Source organism: Cuculus canorus, chromosome 12 (genome assembly GCF_017976375.1).
Source record: "Cuculus canorus isolate bCucCan1 chromosome 12, bCucCan1.pri, whole genome shotgun sequence".
Classification (NCBI taxonomy): domain Eukaryota; kingdom Metazoa; phylum Chordata; class Aves; order Cuculiformes; family Cuculidae; genus Cuculus; species Cuculus canorus.
The window spans coordinates 19,589,666-19,605,668 of NC_071412.1; the positions used below are offsets into that span (position 1 = coordinate 19,589,666).

The 16,003-nt window shown below is 43.2% G+C and overlaps 1 protein-coding gene across 3 annotated transcripts in view; it reads right to left on the bottom strand.

Moving 5' to 3' along the window:
- The window catches only part of TLN2 (talin 2), a 126,587-nt gene extending 111,515 nt beyond the window's left edge, over positions 1-15,072 (bottom strand). The window contains exons 1-2 of one of the 3 annotated variants that reach the window (XM_054077443.1): positions 14,290-14,420; positions 9,943-10,056 (exon numbers count right to left, since the gene is read on the bottom strand). The gene's annotated coding sequence lies outside the window, so the exon portion shown is untranslated. Of the gene's footprint in view, positions 1-9,942; positions 10,057-14,289; positions 14,421-14,833 lie in introns of those variants that run through there. The other 2 variants (XM_054077445.1, XM_054077444.1) reach the window with 2 other exon arrangements.
- Positions 15,073-16,003: the final 931 nt, after the last annotated feature.

Genomic DNA, 16,003 nt, shown 5'->3' on the forward strand with positions numbered 1-16,003 from the left:
AGGCACTTAAAAAAATGCTACATGAAAGTTAAATTAGGTAGAAAATTCTGCCCATGACTGTGTGTCAACTGAGGTAATGAAACCAAATTTTTGAGGGGGGCGGGGAAAGCAAAAAGCTGACTGCTTGGAACTTTAACTGCATCAACAAATTTGCAGCCACTCAAATTCTGATGTGCAATGCTAGCTGCAAAAGTCTGCAGAAGTATCACTTGGTCCTACCAAGTATGTAATAGACAATTAACTAACTGCAAGACTATTAGGTCATTACTTACACTATCATTTCTAACCTTGCCCAAATCAGAAGGGTAAGTTTTAATTGGTACCATAACAATACCATCAGCATATAGTGTAGTCCATCAAGACAGATCTTCAAATGCTCAGCCAACTTCCCTGACAGTGGCCAGTATCAGTCCAGGCAATGAAATACTCGCCAGAAGCATCAGCTCTTCAGAAGCAGACACTGGGTGAAGCCCACAAGAACATTCAGAGAACAAACTCTTCAAATACAGAGTGCCCAGAGGCACATACTTTAATAGTGATCCTCCTGTTCAGCATAAGTTCGTGTACCCACAAAGTCAAAACATAGCAGTACAGCTACTGACACAAATCCTTTACACTCCCAAGGGCAAAGTCTGCAGAATAAAAAAAAGAACTTGCTATTGCTTCTACATGTTCTCTTTACAAAGATGAGTAGGTTTCAAAGACTCTTTCAGTTCTAACTCAGTTCTTCTTGCAGCTTCACTTCATACCCTTCTGCAGTTGTAGCCATACAACCGGCATTACCCTGCTCATTTCTGTCTACAAATAACTTCTCTCTACAGCATACGATAATAAAATTTTTCCGAAATGGCACCACATTTTTCATATTGATCCAGCTACAACTCAATTAACAACTCACCTGATGGTATTTTACTTCCATCAAAATCATTTATGTGGAAACCATGGTGAATCAATGACTGCTGAGTCCTTTTTATTTGCATTAGCACTCCAGACAGGTGCCTGAAGTCCACCCTCCCCACCTTTTCCCCCCCATCTGGTGCCTCTGTCTCTAGATGTGATGAAAGTGGAAAGCACAGAGATTCTCAGAGCTGCCCTCAGAGCAGCAGCACTCTGCCATCTGGATGGTTTTATGTAGGGTTACAGAAAAATCATTTTGTTTACTCCTCAGACAATATGTGTTAGGTACCTTGTAACAAGAACATTCATCACTGTCAGCACAGGCCAGCAAGCTAGTGAGAGAAGGTTTACTGGTGGTAAAAGATGACATTTGAGAATTGTTTTTTATTGTCTTATTCAAACTGGCCAAAATAACAAAACTTATTGTTAAGAGTATATCAGCAATGAAGGAGTTCAAAGTTAGGCTCTCTTATGTTGTTTCCACTGTACTGGAAAAAGTAAACTCTCCCATGCATGTAATTGTGCACAAGAACAAGCATTTTATGCAAATTTGCCTAATAAACAGGTTTCATGACCACAGCTTTTACAAGAACACAACCAGCATTCAGTCTATATTCCAAGTAAAGAACAACATTTATAGCAACTTCTGTCAAGGGCAAGCAGCACAAGGTTATCAACTTTTTTAAACAAATTATGATGCTTATTTACTCGCGAAATTCACTAATTCCACCCATTTCAACAGAAATCACTTACAACCTACAGCTAATGGGATAGAAGGAAAAACTTTCAATAATTTATATAAAGATTCCAGGTATTTCATTGTAATGCTTTTAAGAGACTACAAGACACATGGAATAGAACAGAGTGTTATATTAACATCAGGTTGGCTATGACAGTCTCCTCTACGTTCTACATTTGTACCCAATATTCCACAGCTAGGGAGACTGCATTTTATTTCTCAGCTGCGGGGCTGTAATCAGAGAAGAGATAACCCTTCTATCATAGTAGCTAAGGCTAATTATCTAACATCCAGGGTAGCAAAAGTTTCTCCATCTGGTCCATAAAACATTTAATATGAAATCTGATCCCAGCACTGAAACAACTCAGATTTCCCAACTCGCTCAAGTTTGACTAAAAATTAGATTTATCACATCTTATCAAGATGTTTTCTCACAGCTAAAGGAGCATTGAGTATGTGAGCACCCTGCGAACATATGAACATATCTTCTAGTTTCACAGATGCCACAGCTTCTTGCGAACCTAAGTTAGTAGTGCACGGTACAGTTAAACAGCACAGATGTTCACAAACACAAGGAAACAAACAGCTTGGCTTAAAAAGAGAACAGTAATTTTTGCAAACTACATTGCTCTGGTATGATAGCTGGCTTTGTCCTCCTCCCTATTCTCATTAAAGACCTCACTCTTAATAAAAGCCATAGATATTGCAGCCCACTTTACTTAGCCACCATTCACATGGAATAAATACAGGCTTTGTTAACAAGTTTGAAATACAGAAAGACAGTTTACCCCACACACTTGACAAACAAGCCGTTTGGAACACAACAGCGTAAAGGCCTTCAGCTGTTAGTGACTTCACATTTCCAAGACAGAAGTTTTGATTGGACATAAGGAAGCAGCTTTTTTATGACAGTGGTGAGACACTGGAACAGCTTGCTCAGAGACACTGCGAGTGCCCCGTCTTTGAAAGTTGGATGGGCTTTGAGCAACCCCACCTAGTGAAAAACGTCCCTGCCAATGGCAGGGAGGTTGGGCTAAATGATCTTTAAAGGTCCCTTCCAACTTAAACCATTCTATCATTCCATAATTGTTATTAATAAACATCCAGAGACCTGAGACTTCCACTGTACTGCAAAGAATCAGAAAAGGCATAAATATCTAAAATGTTGCATCATCTCCTATTTTTTTTCTGTTATTTCAATCATAAAATTTAAAGGTTTTAGTCTTATTTCCTCTGACTATTTCAAAATTCCCATTGATGCTTCCTTAAAGAACGTATTCTCCTGCAAAAAGTCTAACTGAAAATTATTATCTCCACATCTGAATAAAGTACACTTTCCTGAAGTATGCAAGTATCATCTCACTGCAGTACTACAAGTGACAAGAAGTCATTTGTTCCCTTAATGCCAGCTCAATGTACTAGACAGCTGCAAGTGAAATTCCTAAATACAAAGTCTGGAGAACCAACAGCCTCAATTTTTACAGAACTGTCACATTTGAACACATTTTGCCAAAGAGTATGTAATGACTTCTGACCTTTTCTTATTTTCCTCAGACAAGACACATGGGTTCAGGGTTTTTTTTTTATCAAACCGTTTTACACTCACATTTGTTAGTGTCCTTACTTTACAGGAAAATGTCAGTAGAAATAAGCTGAAAGAAGGGCAAAGATCACCAACAGAGATAGAAGAGCAACAAGGTGACCAACACAGCAGTTGATTTCCTTAATTGATATTTGCACTCAGCACTGCAAAAAGCCATCCCATCATGCTGAGCTAATACCACCTGCAGCATTACCACTTCTCCAATTCGACTGTTTTGAATTATAGCTTATCTTAAGCTTAGCTCTACAATTTCTAAAACCACTTAGTAGGTGGGAAAGCGTTGCCAATGGAACCTTAGCTGTATGATGCAGGAACAGCAGCTCTGATGTTCAACTTCTAGAAACTAACCTATGCCGTAATTTTACGGCACAAAACAGACAGCAGTGAAATCCCCAGGCTCCCTACTCATTGTCTTCTGCCTGTAAGGCACTTGTCTTTTTCAGCCAAGAAACACACCTGAATGCCTGTGCATAGCCACCACATAATAAACACTTTACTCTTCAACTACAAATTACCTTTAAAATCCATAAACCTTTCTTGGACAGTTGAAGAGTTAAGATCTCAACGGGGAGAGCACAGAATTAGCTTAGAAGAAGCATGAAAAGAAAAGAGAACAGATTAGTTTCACTCAGAAAGTAAGAGAGTTTGGAAGTGGCAAGTCAAAATAACAGTCCTGGCTTAATAGGAAACATCTATATAAACACAGGCTGAACATGGTAACAAAGAAAGTGAAGAGAATTTGACCTTGAAAGAGAGTTTTGAGTGTCTGACAATCTTTCTGCTGAAGGCTACATGGGTCATTCAAATGCCTGTATGACTTCTTTAAAAAAAAAAAAAATCTAAGCCATATTCACCCCATTTGTCTACATTCTACTCACATTTCAAGCATTTAAGCTTGAGGTGACAACTCAGGTGAAACAGACACTGAGCCTCATCTTCCACTAGTGACCTGTACATCAAAACTCAAGACTTAAGTACTAAGACTGCCATCTCGCACCAGGCCCATCAATAGCTCTGAGCAAAAGCAGCAAACATCATAGAATCAGCAGAGTGATCTCTTTCGTAGCTTCACCAGCGAGTATAAAAGTTGGTCCGATGTCGGCCACGTTTTACATTTTAAGCAACCAACTGCTCCCTCCCAACACACCAACACTTCCTGCATTGCAAAGTTTGAGATATAAACAGTAAAACTAGAAGGTGAGGTGTAAACTGAATGCCAATACCAACCTACATTTAGGCAAGGATGTATCTTAGTAAGAAAATGAATCAACTAGTCACCCACAGAATATATATAATTAAATGGTCGAGAACAGTTAGCACTATTAATATTGAATTACCTTATTTAATAAGGGTGTCTTTTTACTAATGCTTCAAAAGAGGTTTAAATATGCTGTCTTAAAGAACACACACCAAAACATTACTAAGTTATTTAACCATTTATTCCAAGCGATTAGCTTCCATAACAGCTACAGTGCAAGAACCACAGTCCCATAACAGAAGGCCATGCGAATAAAGAAGTGTTGTCCTTTCAAGCTATCACATACGTGAGATTTACTTTCTTCAAATTTCAGGCACAGTACTGTTTCACCATTAAGAGCTTTTTAACTCACGATGCAAGATATCCCAGATCAAGCATGAAGTGTACAAAATAGCACACATCAGTAGCAGAATCAAAAGGCCATTGTTTCAATAAACATTGTGGCATCTCTAATTCTGCTAACCCCCATATAAAAAGCAAAAAGGCAAAAAGAAAGCACTTGTATCAGAGCAACTTTACCTGCTCGTGACCTCAAGTACAGAGCTTTTGGAATATAACCAGATCTGTTGCAGCACGTTGAGGGCTGGGAGCCCAAGTGCACTGTAAGACATGGTTTGAACCAAAATAGAAAGCCATGAATGGGGATTGGCAGCAGGGGAATTCCCTTCATTCTTGCTGCTACTTATAACTGAAGGCAAGTAAGGTCACTTCCAATTTACTACTCAGTCCTCAAAGCAACTTTTTCTGCAAGGGAGCGGAAAAAAATGAAAGGTACAAGTCTTTCAAACATAATGTTCTAAGGCAGTGATTGGAAAGCTTTGGAAGCCAGCAAGACACACTTTGTCAAGGAAAAAACTTGAAAACATGCATTTGACTGTTAACCTTAATTTTCATTTTAAGCACACTTGCAACAGATAAAATCCTAAACAAGACACAAATAGGCAGCAAGCCAGAAGAAAAAGAAAAATCTTTATGAGTTCTTCAGCCAAAGCAGCATTAGCCATCAGGAAGCCGGTATAAACCATAAGTTACATGTCACTGCAAGATGGGGTCAGCTATCTCACTTTGAGTCCAAAAAGATAAATATATCTCCAGGCAAAATGGATCACGTTCAACCTTTCCTGAATTGCTGACTATCTCAAGACAAAATATCATTAGGTATGTAACCTAGCTCAAAAAGAATAGGTGTGATTTGGGATATTCACTGTAAGAGATGGCGAGTCACTTATCAAAGACAAAAGGTGCGCTTTCATTATCAAAAATAACTGATTTTGCCATTGTACAGCATTGTCAGAAAATACTGAAAAGTGCCTTCAGGAGTGGTTTTCAGATTATTACCCCAGTACCTTGGATATCCAAGCCTATAATAGGAGGACATGCTTCATATGTTCTTACCCTAAAACATAAAGCATTAAATACAATAGTCTCATTCACCTATACTGTTTACTTATTTTCATCCCGCTAACTATTTATTTTAGAAAAAAAAATGCTGCTACATTTTTCTCATAATTTGGGGTAATTTCTGTTCAGTGATACTATTAACAACTGCATCCTGAGTATCAACTGTAGGGGAAACAAGACCTGTAGAACAATGAGGTCAGCAACGTCATTTGTTGACCATACTTAAAGCTGCATCTATCAATCAGCCAGGCTCCCCGTGGACCACCTCTGCAAGGTGAACCTTTTTAATCTTTTTCTTAAGTAACCCAACAATTTTAATACATTAGGTTTCCTGAAAATGTACACACTTTTGCAAGTTATGAGAAGACTATTAACACTAATGTGCAAGATCTACTCTCTGATCTTCTCAAGTACCATCAGAATACAGCCATTCAGATTTGTCACTTCCATCATGCTCAGCAAGTATATGAAAGACTACTGGAGAATGAGATGTGAAAGAAGGGATAGAGGGATGCGAGTTTAATAAAGCTTCAAACTCAACCCATAGGTCAAAATACACCTGCAAAGTTCGCATTTCAAATTACATTTTCGAACTTAAATCTGACATCTGGGCTCAAGAATCAATTTGCTATGGCACGCATAGTTACTTCCCCCTTGCCCGTGGTCTCTGCCTTCACCTTTGACAGAGCAATTACATGCCTGTAATGCTTCCGAGAAGGGCAAAATTCTGACCACTCAGCCAACCCTACATATGCAATGCAAGGGAAAAAAATGTTCTGCCTAGGCTCACAACTTAAATTGTGCTGTTTGTGGCTGAAGTTGAGGACTTCTACTGTAGCATGCATAACCACATCAATCCAGCCCACATGGCTATCCAGCTCTGATCTCCAAAAGTGCCAGAGTCCACAGACTGGCTGCATGCTGCGCGAAGAGAATGAAGTATCAGATGACAGCAGAACTTAGCCTTAAACTATCAAACCCATTTTTCTCTAAGAGAGAATGCAGAAACCAGAAATGGATGCCAGATACAGGGTATGATACATCAACATTCTATGGAAGAGAATGCTGCAAAACAGTTCCAGATTTCAATTCATGTATAGACACTTCAGCAACTTAAGCATAAAGACCGGCCCTTGCCTTTTGAAGCATTCAAAAATCAATACCATGTACTCCTGAGTCTTTCTAGTTATCCTTAAGAAGTCAAAGAAATAATCTTAAAGTGAGATTATTTCCATTCTTCAAAATAAATTATAGTTCTTTCTAATCAACAGCACTAATTAGGTGGATTTATTTGGATGTGTGGGTTTAAATACTCTAAGTAGTCAACTGCAGAGGCCACAGGCTGTAGTGGTGCACACGTTTCCTCAGAGACGTTACTCTCATGTACACAAAGACTTTAACTTGTGCCTCTGTGTATAATTGAAAATGTGTATTCATTAGAAGATACCAAATATACGCAATAAAGCACAACTTCGCCATCTCATACCTCACACTGCCTTCAAGCATAGTAACTGTCATACAGCAAGGTCATTCTTTTGACACTTTATGGAAGGAGCCCAAACTACTATTTATAAAATTGAGTAATTTATAAAGTGTAACTAATCTCCATAAACCTCCTCAAAAATAAGGGAACCGTTCTTTACTTGAACACTACCACAGACCCTCTCTTACAATTATCAAACTGTGGTTTATGTTTTATATTGTGGGTAGTTTTTTACAGTGCCTGAAGAAACACTTCTCTAAATTGTAAGCACATATCCATAGGGCCTAGATATAACCAAGTGACCCAGGAAAGCAAATATATTTTCCTTAATTTTCAGGATCCTGTGGTCACCAGAGAGATCACCACTAAACAACAACTGTCTCTGTTTTGCATTTCCAGCTTATATGATTGTCAACAAAACCTTAGAAAACATTAAGTGTAGTCAAAGCAGTTGCATAAGTACCTCAGTGGGACAAAAACTTTAAACAGCAGCTAAGACAATGCAACTAACCGGTTCAGTGCGAGAAGGTATCAATATTAATAAACCTTTCATATAGATTCAGAGGTGTGCAAACCTCTTCTTGTCTACATTTTGATTTATATATGACTAAACGTAAGTTTCTATGTATTTGGAATCATTAAACAGCAGAAACTAAAGCAGGACAATGAGTATGGGAAAAGGAGAGCACACTTGGGAAAACAAGATTTTTCCTGATTGAAGGTTTTCAAAGTTGAGTTACTGCAAAGTTCCTTTTCTCGATTACCTGATAAACGCTGCCTTACACCTATATATTATTGTCTCTCAAATATTCAAGAAAGACTGCTTCTTTGTTCAGTTGCAAGAGCCTGTTGCCAGACTTGCCCCCAAACTAGACAATGACATTTAGAAAACACTAGCTACCAGTATAAACAAACTGAAATAAAGGTTTATTATACTCATAAGGTGTAGCACCCTGCAGATTTTTCCAGAGAACCTCAGAACATTTCAGCTAATTTCTGACAGCTCAAAAATAAGACTGTTCTAAAGTAAATCCTTGTTTCAAATGCTTTAGTTGTTTATTCATTACACTAGGAAGACACAGCACAGTATCAGTCATTTCCAGCATAACTTCTAGGCTGAAGAACCTTAAGCATTCTTGGCCCTTATCCCCCCTGAGTGGAGACAGCAGCCACTGTCCACTGCATATTGAACAGATAATTTAAAGCTTTGCATAACAGAGAAGTCTTCTTTGACAAAGCAGCTATTATTACCAAAACCCTCCTAAGGATATCCTTATTACACAAAGGATCTCGACAGGTAGCTTTAGAGCACCACACTGATTAATGTATTACACTGCAAAAGAGAAGGGATCTTATTCCTTACCTCATTTATTCATATATTCATTTGTGTGTTGCCCCATTGCTACATTTTTATTCTGTCCTGGTATTCCAACATTTTTATTGTGTCTAAGCAGTACTATTCTTCAGCCCTACACCACCACCACCACTACACTCCTGCCACAATCCCTCCCTCCCATCAGATTACCATAGGTCTTTTCTTCAACAGAGATTATAATTTCCATCGGACATTCATAATCTGCCTTTGCTGCTTCCATTCTCTCTGCCAAGCACCAACTTGCTGTTTCCTGTTACACAGCATTCAGCACATTTAAATTGAACAAAGGTAAAAGGTACTAATCCTAAATGCCTTTTAGGCTAATTAATGTTTTCACCTGTACAAATTTCAGCCCTATTTTTACTATCAATGAGTCTCTGATTCTGTTTTGTGCTCACATGTCTTCTATACCTGAACTTTAAATCTCACATTCATCTATACCTGAACTTCAAATCCATATTCTCAAAATCACACGTTTCCCACCAGTACATATCACTACTGTAAACAAACCACAATATAAGCTAGTTTGGAGGTAGCTGAAACAAAGGGTTATTTACCATACTGCAGATCCTAAGGTAAGAGACACCATTATATGAAAATAAACAAGAATATGTAATAAGAAAAGCACTACACAACTCTGGAAGGCCTTTCTAAGCTGAAGACAATCCTGTTTAAGAGGTTCTCACACTACTACACCAGTGACTTCAGCAAAACACTAAGCACTTCCATATACCACAGGACCAAACCTCTCTACCACAGCTGACAAATGTAAATAGTTATTCAACTTGAAAAACTAAACAGCCCGTGTTAGTACCATTGATTCTTTATCACCGTAATTGTTATTTGATCTGATTCAGATGAGTGACAGACTCCCACTTATTCCTGGCTTATGTATTACTTCTTCATGGAAGAAAGAAATCTCAGCCTTACAAAAGGTACCAGAAAGAAAAACACAAGGTTCATTTACAGTTCTCTTCAGTTCACACTTTCTTCCTGCTGCCCAAACACAGAAAGATGAGCTACCTACTGAGAATGCCAGGAAGGCAGTTTCAAGCGCCAGCCTGACCCATGCTGGCAGCAATTCAACTGGTTGCTGCCAAGTGAAGGGACTACAAGTAAGAAGTCAGCACTGTAGTACTGTAAAGATATTTTTAGACTAGACTTATTGTTGTGTGGTCACCCTCACCTTGTGAAGTCGGTCAGTGTGTTTTTCAGATTTATGAAGATGCTTGGCTAAATAGGCGTTGGAACTTTGAGAACTGAGGGGGTGGATCTCTGGAGATGGAATCCCAGCTTGCAACTGGAAGCAGAAAATACCAAAGCGTTATCACAATTGCTTCAAGTACACAGGCTAATTCAAACTCAATTCCAAGATAAGCATGTGTGCGCACACCACACACAGGGAAATGGTTCTCTGCCACTACTGTGAAATCGGTTTTCAGCAGCGTTGGCAGGGACTGAAACCTAGAAAATTCAGTGTTCACAGTTACGAGTCTGGCCACAAAACCAACCTGTCCACCCTCTCATCCCAAAGCATATCAGGCTCACTCAAAAGGCACGTCTTTACCGCACCCAGAGATAGAAGGGCACAATTCTCTAAACACTGACCAGACCCAAGATTTCATCATCCTGTGGGTCAGCCTAGCCCTTATGCATCTACGTAGCCTGGGCCACCTTCAAGGCAACCAAATACTGTTATTGAAAAGGAATGACTTGTTTAATCGTGACAATAATGCATAAAAGAACACAATGTCCATAACCATAACCATCTCATCTACAGAGTTGCAAAAGCCTAGATTATTCTGCTTAACATAGCCTGTGGAACTTCAGAACCAGGCTACTCTGGAAAAAAAAAACCACCCTGCTTAATCATTTGCATCGACCCTGCCCTCAGAAGTTTTTCCAGTTCAATTGAATTTACACTCTTATAACCACGTATAGTCAAAAGCAGAACTCCAGTAGCGAAAACCTGCATCCCCCTTCAAGTACCAATAGACAGGACCACCTGAAACTACAATTACCAGTTACACACTATCACCATTTGTCCTAACTTACACACTGAAGTCCAAAACTAAATAAATGCAACGTAACATGCAAAATTCTGCCCATTAAGACAGCCTCCCCCCATTTGCAACAGCACCCCACCATTTTGTCTGCTGTTCCCAATATGCATCAGCATTCTATTGTCTGCAGAAACATGCATAAGCAGATGTGCCAAACCTTTTAAAGACTCAAGAGCAGGGGGAGAAAAAGGAATTCTTGAAAGCTGGATACAGTGGTCTGTAAACATATTCACACTTGTTTCCTAATTATGGCCTGGTGCAAAGACAGCATCTAGATAAGAACTCGTTAGCAAGAAACTCTACGTATTTCAAAGAGAATTAGGATGCCTACACATTCGGCAGTTTATTGAAATCGCTGAGGTTCAGCTAGGAGTAGGAACTGAGAATTACTTCAAATGGTGTTTTCAGTACTTTAATGTTAAAACTACGGACTGGAATGCTGTTTCGGCAAATTAAATTGCTTACATTTTGTGAACAAACACTTATCCCAAAAGCTATCTGACACGACAGTGCCACAAGAAGGAATGAAGGTGGATGTCTCTACTACTGTCTAGCTGCAGTGACTAATTAAGTACTGGCATTCTTGGAAGCTGCCCAGACCTTGCATTTGCACACATTTAATAGGTATATATTTTATAGGTAAGCGTATAAAGCGTCACAATCCAAATATTAATGCTTCAGGACATCCTTGCTGTGCAGACTCAAATCTCTGTAGAAACAATACCAAATAAGAGAATGTTCTCACAGCAAAAATTTTAAGTCATCGTGAAAATTATGCAGTTCCAGATATGTCACAGACAGACAGTTCTTTCAAGCCCACTCCTCCCTCTCCAAAATAAAAGACTCGAATCGACTCTAGTGGTGTTTTGTACTAATCGGTTATAACTACAGATGCATTTCCTAATATAAGTAGAACCCAGCGATTAGATTAGCTGGCAAATGATTAAAGAAATCTAAGAAAAACTGTACCACAAACCAAGATCACAGTAAAATTACTTAATCCTTCGCAATTCAAACACAAATTCATCAACATCATCTACTCCTAACCAATCTAGCGATCACACATACACCAAAAAACCTCTCGCCCTCTCAGGCACTACTACAGTGCAATGGCAACATTTCAAATAAACTTAAATTAGGTTGTACTACATTCCATTACATGATATCATGCAACAGATGTTACTCTAAGAACACACAGGACAATTATTCGGGGCAAATTGATCCAATTTGACTGGTAAAATGAACGGCTATCGTATATGAAACCACTACAGTCTATCAAGTTTTATACTCAGATTCCAAACTTAAATATTGCCGGTTTGTCACAGTTAATCCAGAGACACTGGCAATCACAAACTAGAAATATTCTTAACTTACTTATTACTCAATAATTTTGCCAGTAATAGATAAGCTAAATGAAAATTCCGCTTAATTGTTCAGTTCTGCAGTGCCCAGTGAGTTAAATGAGGCATTATGAAACACATGAAAGGCACTTCCCAGAGGCAAGAGATTTTTTTTCCCTTAGCTGTGTGGTAACCTTCAACTTCAAGCAACTGCCTTGAAAACGTCATGTTTTGAAAGTTAAAGCAGAAAACGTAGTTTAGCCAACTTAATTCGTAGTTAATTTAGCTAACATTGTACCGCTGGCAGAATGGCTGACCATTATCTCATTATCGTGGTTTAGTGGCAGATAGGAATGGTTGGACTCGATGATCCAAGAGGTCTTTTCCAACCTAGTGATTCAAACAGATATGAAAGCATTTCATATACTACAACGTGTAAGGTATTTACAACTAACACTGTCAGCCTGCAGTCATACTTCCAACACATAAAAAAGTGGTTTTACATAAGCAAGAGCAATCTCAGAAACATGTTGCTTCACTGCTTTTTAATCACGTAAGCATCTTTCCATGAGGTTGGAACTAGATGATCTTTAAGGTCCTTTCCAATCCAAACTATTCTATGATTCAATGATTCTCTTGGGCTCTCTTGAAGATGTAGAGTTTGTAGCACCTTTAAATAACATACTTTCAAACTCAGAACTGGCTTTCTGGTTTGAAACGTGATCTGGCTCAAAAGCAGCTTTAAAATGCAGGTCTGCAAAATAAACTTTCAAAAGGTTTGGAGGAAAGGGAGCAACTGTTTAATCTGATGGTTTCTAATTAGTCACTGCAGCAGCACTTCAACACACGGAAAGCAAAGCTTAAATAAAGTGAAGCGGATGGGCAGCAGAATAAAAGCACTAGAGAAGGTGAGCACAAAGACAGCAGAGCCACAGTTTCAGGTATTAGAATCAACAGGTTGGAAAACACTTCTTGGATCATCGGGTCCACCACCCAGACAGGGTCACCCCCAGCCACCCCAAGGCAAGAATCATAGAATAGTTTGGGTTGGAAGAGACCTTAAAGCTCATCCAGTTCCACCCGCTGTCACAGGAAGGGACACCTCGCACTGGCTCAGGCTGCCCAAGGCCTGGAACACCTCCAGGGATGGGGCAGCCACAGCTTCCCTGGTCAACCTGGGCCAGGGCCTCACCACCCTCATGGTGAAGAAATTCCTCCTTATATCCAGTCTAAATCTGCCCCTCTCCAGTTTATCCCCATTGCCCCTCATCCTATCCCCACAAGCCTTTGTGCACAGCGCCTCCCCAGCTTTCCTGTAGCCCCTTCAGGTGCTGGAAGGTGCTCTAAGGTCTCCTGGGAGCCTTCTCTTCTCCAGGCTGAACAACCCCAACTCTCTCAGCCTGTCCTCATCCGGGAGGTGCTCCAGCCCTCGGATCATCCTTGTAGCCTCCTCTGGACCCGCTCCAACAGCTCCATCTCCTTCTCATGCTGAGGATTCCAGAGTTGGACACAGTACTCCAGATGAGGTCTCACAAGAGAATCGAACTCCATCCTCCCCGGCACCTCCAGGGGTGGTGTGGAAGAAAACGCTGCCAGGACAGGCCGAGGGAGCCGGGGGGACACGGACCCACAGCCGGCACAGCCCTCTTGCAAGCACACACCGCGAGGTTCTGCCTCCCAACAGCTCAGAGCTGCTGCTCCACGACCCACCCCGGGGCTCAGAGCCCCCCGCCTCGGGATCCGCGTCGCACCCGAGCCTCCCAGCGGGGAACAAGCCGACACAGCCGGGTGGGGATCCGCACGGACCCACGCACAGCACGATCGTCCTTGGGAGGTCGTCGCTCCGCAACGCATTGCAAAGAAATAAGGGGGTGGGGGGGTGTTCTCCACTGCCGAGAAGCTCCGTCTGTTGGGCGAACCCAGCCCAGCCCTGGCCACACCGCGGGGGCGAAGCCGGCCCCGCTCCCGGCCCGTGGGAATACCGGAGGAGCGCGGTTCCCCGCCCGACGAACGGACGGCGAGACAGGGATGCTCTCCCGTTCCCGGCGCTGGGCAATCGCTGTCCCCTCCCCGCCACTTGTTGTGCTCCCCGCGGCTCCGCAGCCCCGCGGGCAGCCCCGCGGCTCCTACCGGGATCGGCGTCACCGCAGCATCGCACGGCGCCCACAGCCCCGCCGCCCGCTCCGCTGCGGGCTCAGCGCGGACCCGCGGGGAGGGCAGGAAGCGCGTCATCACTGCGGGACCGCTCCGCCGCCCACCCGCTCCGCGCCCCCTCAGCCCCGCCGCCCACCCGCCCCGCTCATACAGCCGGAGACTGCTCGGAGCCCGCTCCGCCGCGCCCGTGCAGCCCCCAGCCAGCTCCGAGCCCGCTGCGCTCCACTGCCCACCCTGCTCCGCCCGCGCAGCCAGCTCGGAGCCCGCTGCGCTCCGCCCGTGCAGCCCCCAGCCACCTCCGAGCCAGATCAGCTCTGCCCCTGCAGCCCCCAGCCCGCCCCGAGCCCGCTCCGCTCTGCCTTCGCCGCCCCAGGTCACTCGAAGCCCGCTCCGCTCCGCCCGTGCAGCCCCACACCGCTCCGCTCTGAGCCCGCTCCGCCCGTGTAGCCAGCCACAAGCCGCTCCCTCCGCCCGTGCCGCCTCAGCCCGCTCCGAGCCCGCGCAGTCCCGGTCCCCTCACCCGAGCGTTTGGCAGCGGCACCTCCGCCCTCTCCGAGGCACTGAGGGAGCGCCCCTCCTGCTGTGCCCGCGCGGTCCTGCGGCCACGGCGGGAACGGTGTCTCCTGAGGGAGAGGGGAGCGGGAGAAAGATGGCTGAGGAGTCCCGCGTTTTGCACCGCGAGAGGGAAAATAAAGCTGCCCCTCTGTCCTGGGGAGCCTCTGCCAGGGCTTGACAGACCTTTCAGCGAAGGGATTTTTCTTAATATCCCGCCTAATCCTACCCTGGTGCAACTTGAGGCCGTTTCTTCTTATCTTTTCACTTGTAACTCAGGAGAAGAGCCCGGCACACACCTGGGCAGAGGCGCGAGGCGATGGTTGGGGTCACGATTGGAAAGGTCACCGCACCCTGGGAGGCGTGTGCCGGGCTCTTCTCCCGAGAGACGAGTGACAGGAGGAGAAGGAACGGCCTCAAGTTGCACCACAGGAGACTTAGGCGGGATGTTAGGAGATGGAACTGTTGGAACGGGTCCAGAGGAGGCTACAAGGATGATCCGAGGGCTGGAGCACCTCCCGGACAAGGACAGGCTGAGAGAGTTGGGGTTGTTCAGCCTGGAGAAGAGAAGGCTCCCAGGAGACCTTAGAGCACCTTCCAACACCTGAAGGGGCTGCAAAGGACTGTTCACAAAGGTTTGTGGTGGAAGGAGGGTGGGCAATGGCTATAAACCAGAGAGGGGCAGGTTTAGGCTTGATATAAGGAGGAATTTCTTCCCCATGAGGGTGGTGAGGCCCTGGCCCAGGTTGCCCAGGGAAGCGGTGGCTGCCCCATCCCTGGAGGTGTTCCAGGCCAGGTTGGATGGGCCTTGGGCAGCCTGAGCCAGTGGGAGATTGGAACTGGGTGATCTTTAAGGTCCCTTCCAACCCAAACCATTCTACGATTCTATGATCAGGAAAAATCTCTTCACAAAAGGGTTGTCAGGCCCTGGCAGAGGCTGCCCAGGGCAGAGGTGGAGTCACCGCCCCTGGAGAGGTTTGAAAGCCGTGTGTGGTGCTTAGGGACATGTTTTATTGGAGGACTGGGCAGCGCTGGCTTAAGGGTTGGACTTAAATCTAAAAGATCTTTTCCAACCTAAATGATTCTGTGATTCTAAGAGTCTGGGCAGAGATGGTTTCAAAGTAGTAAAAATACATAG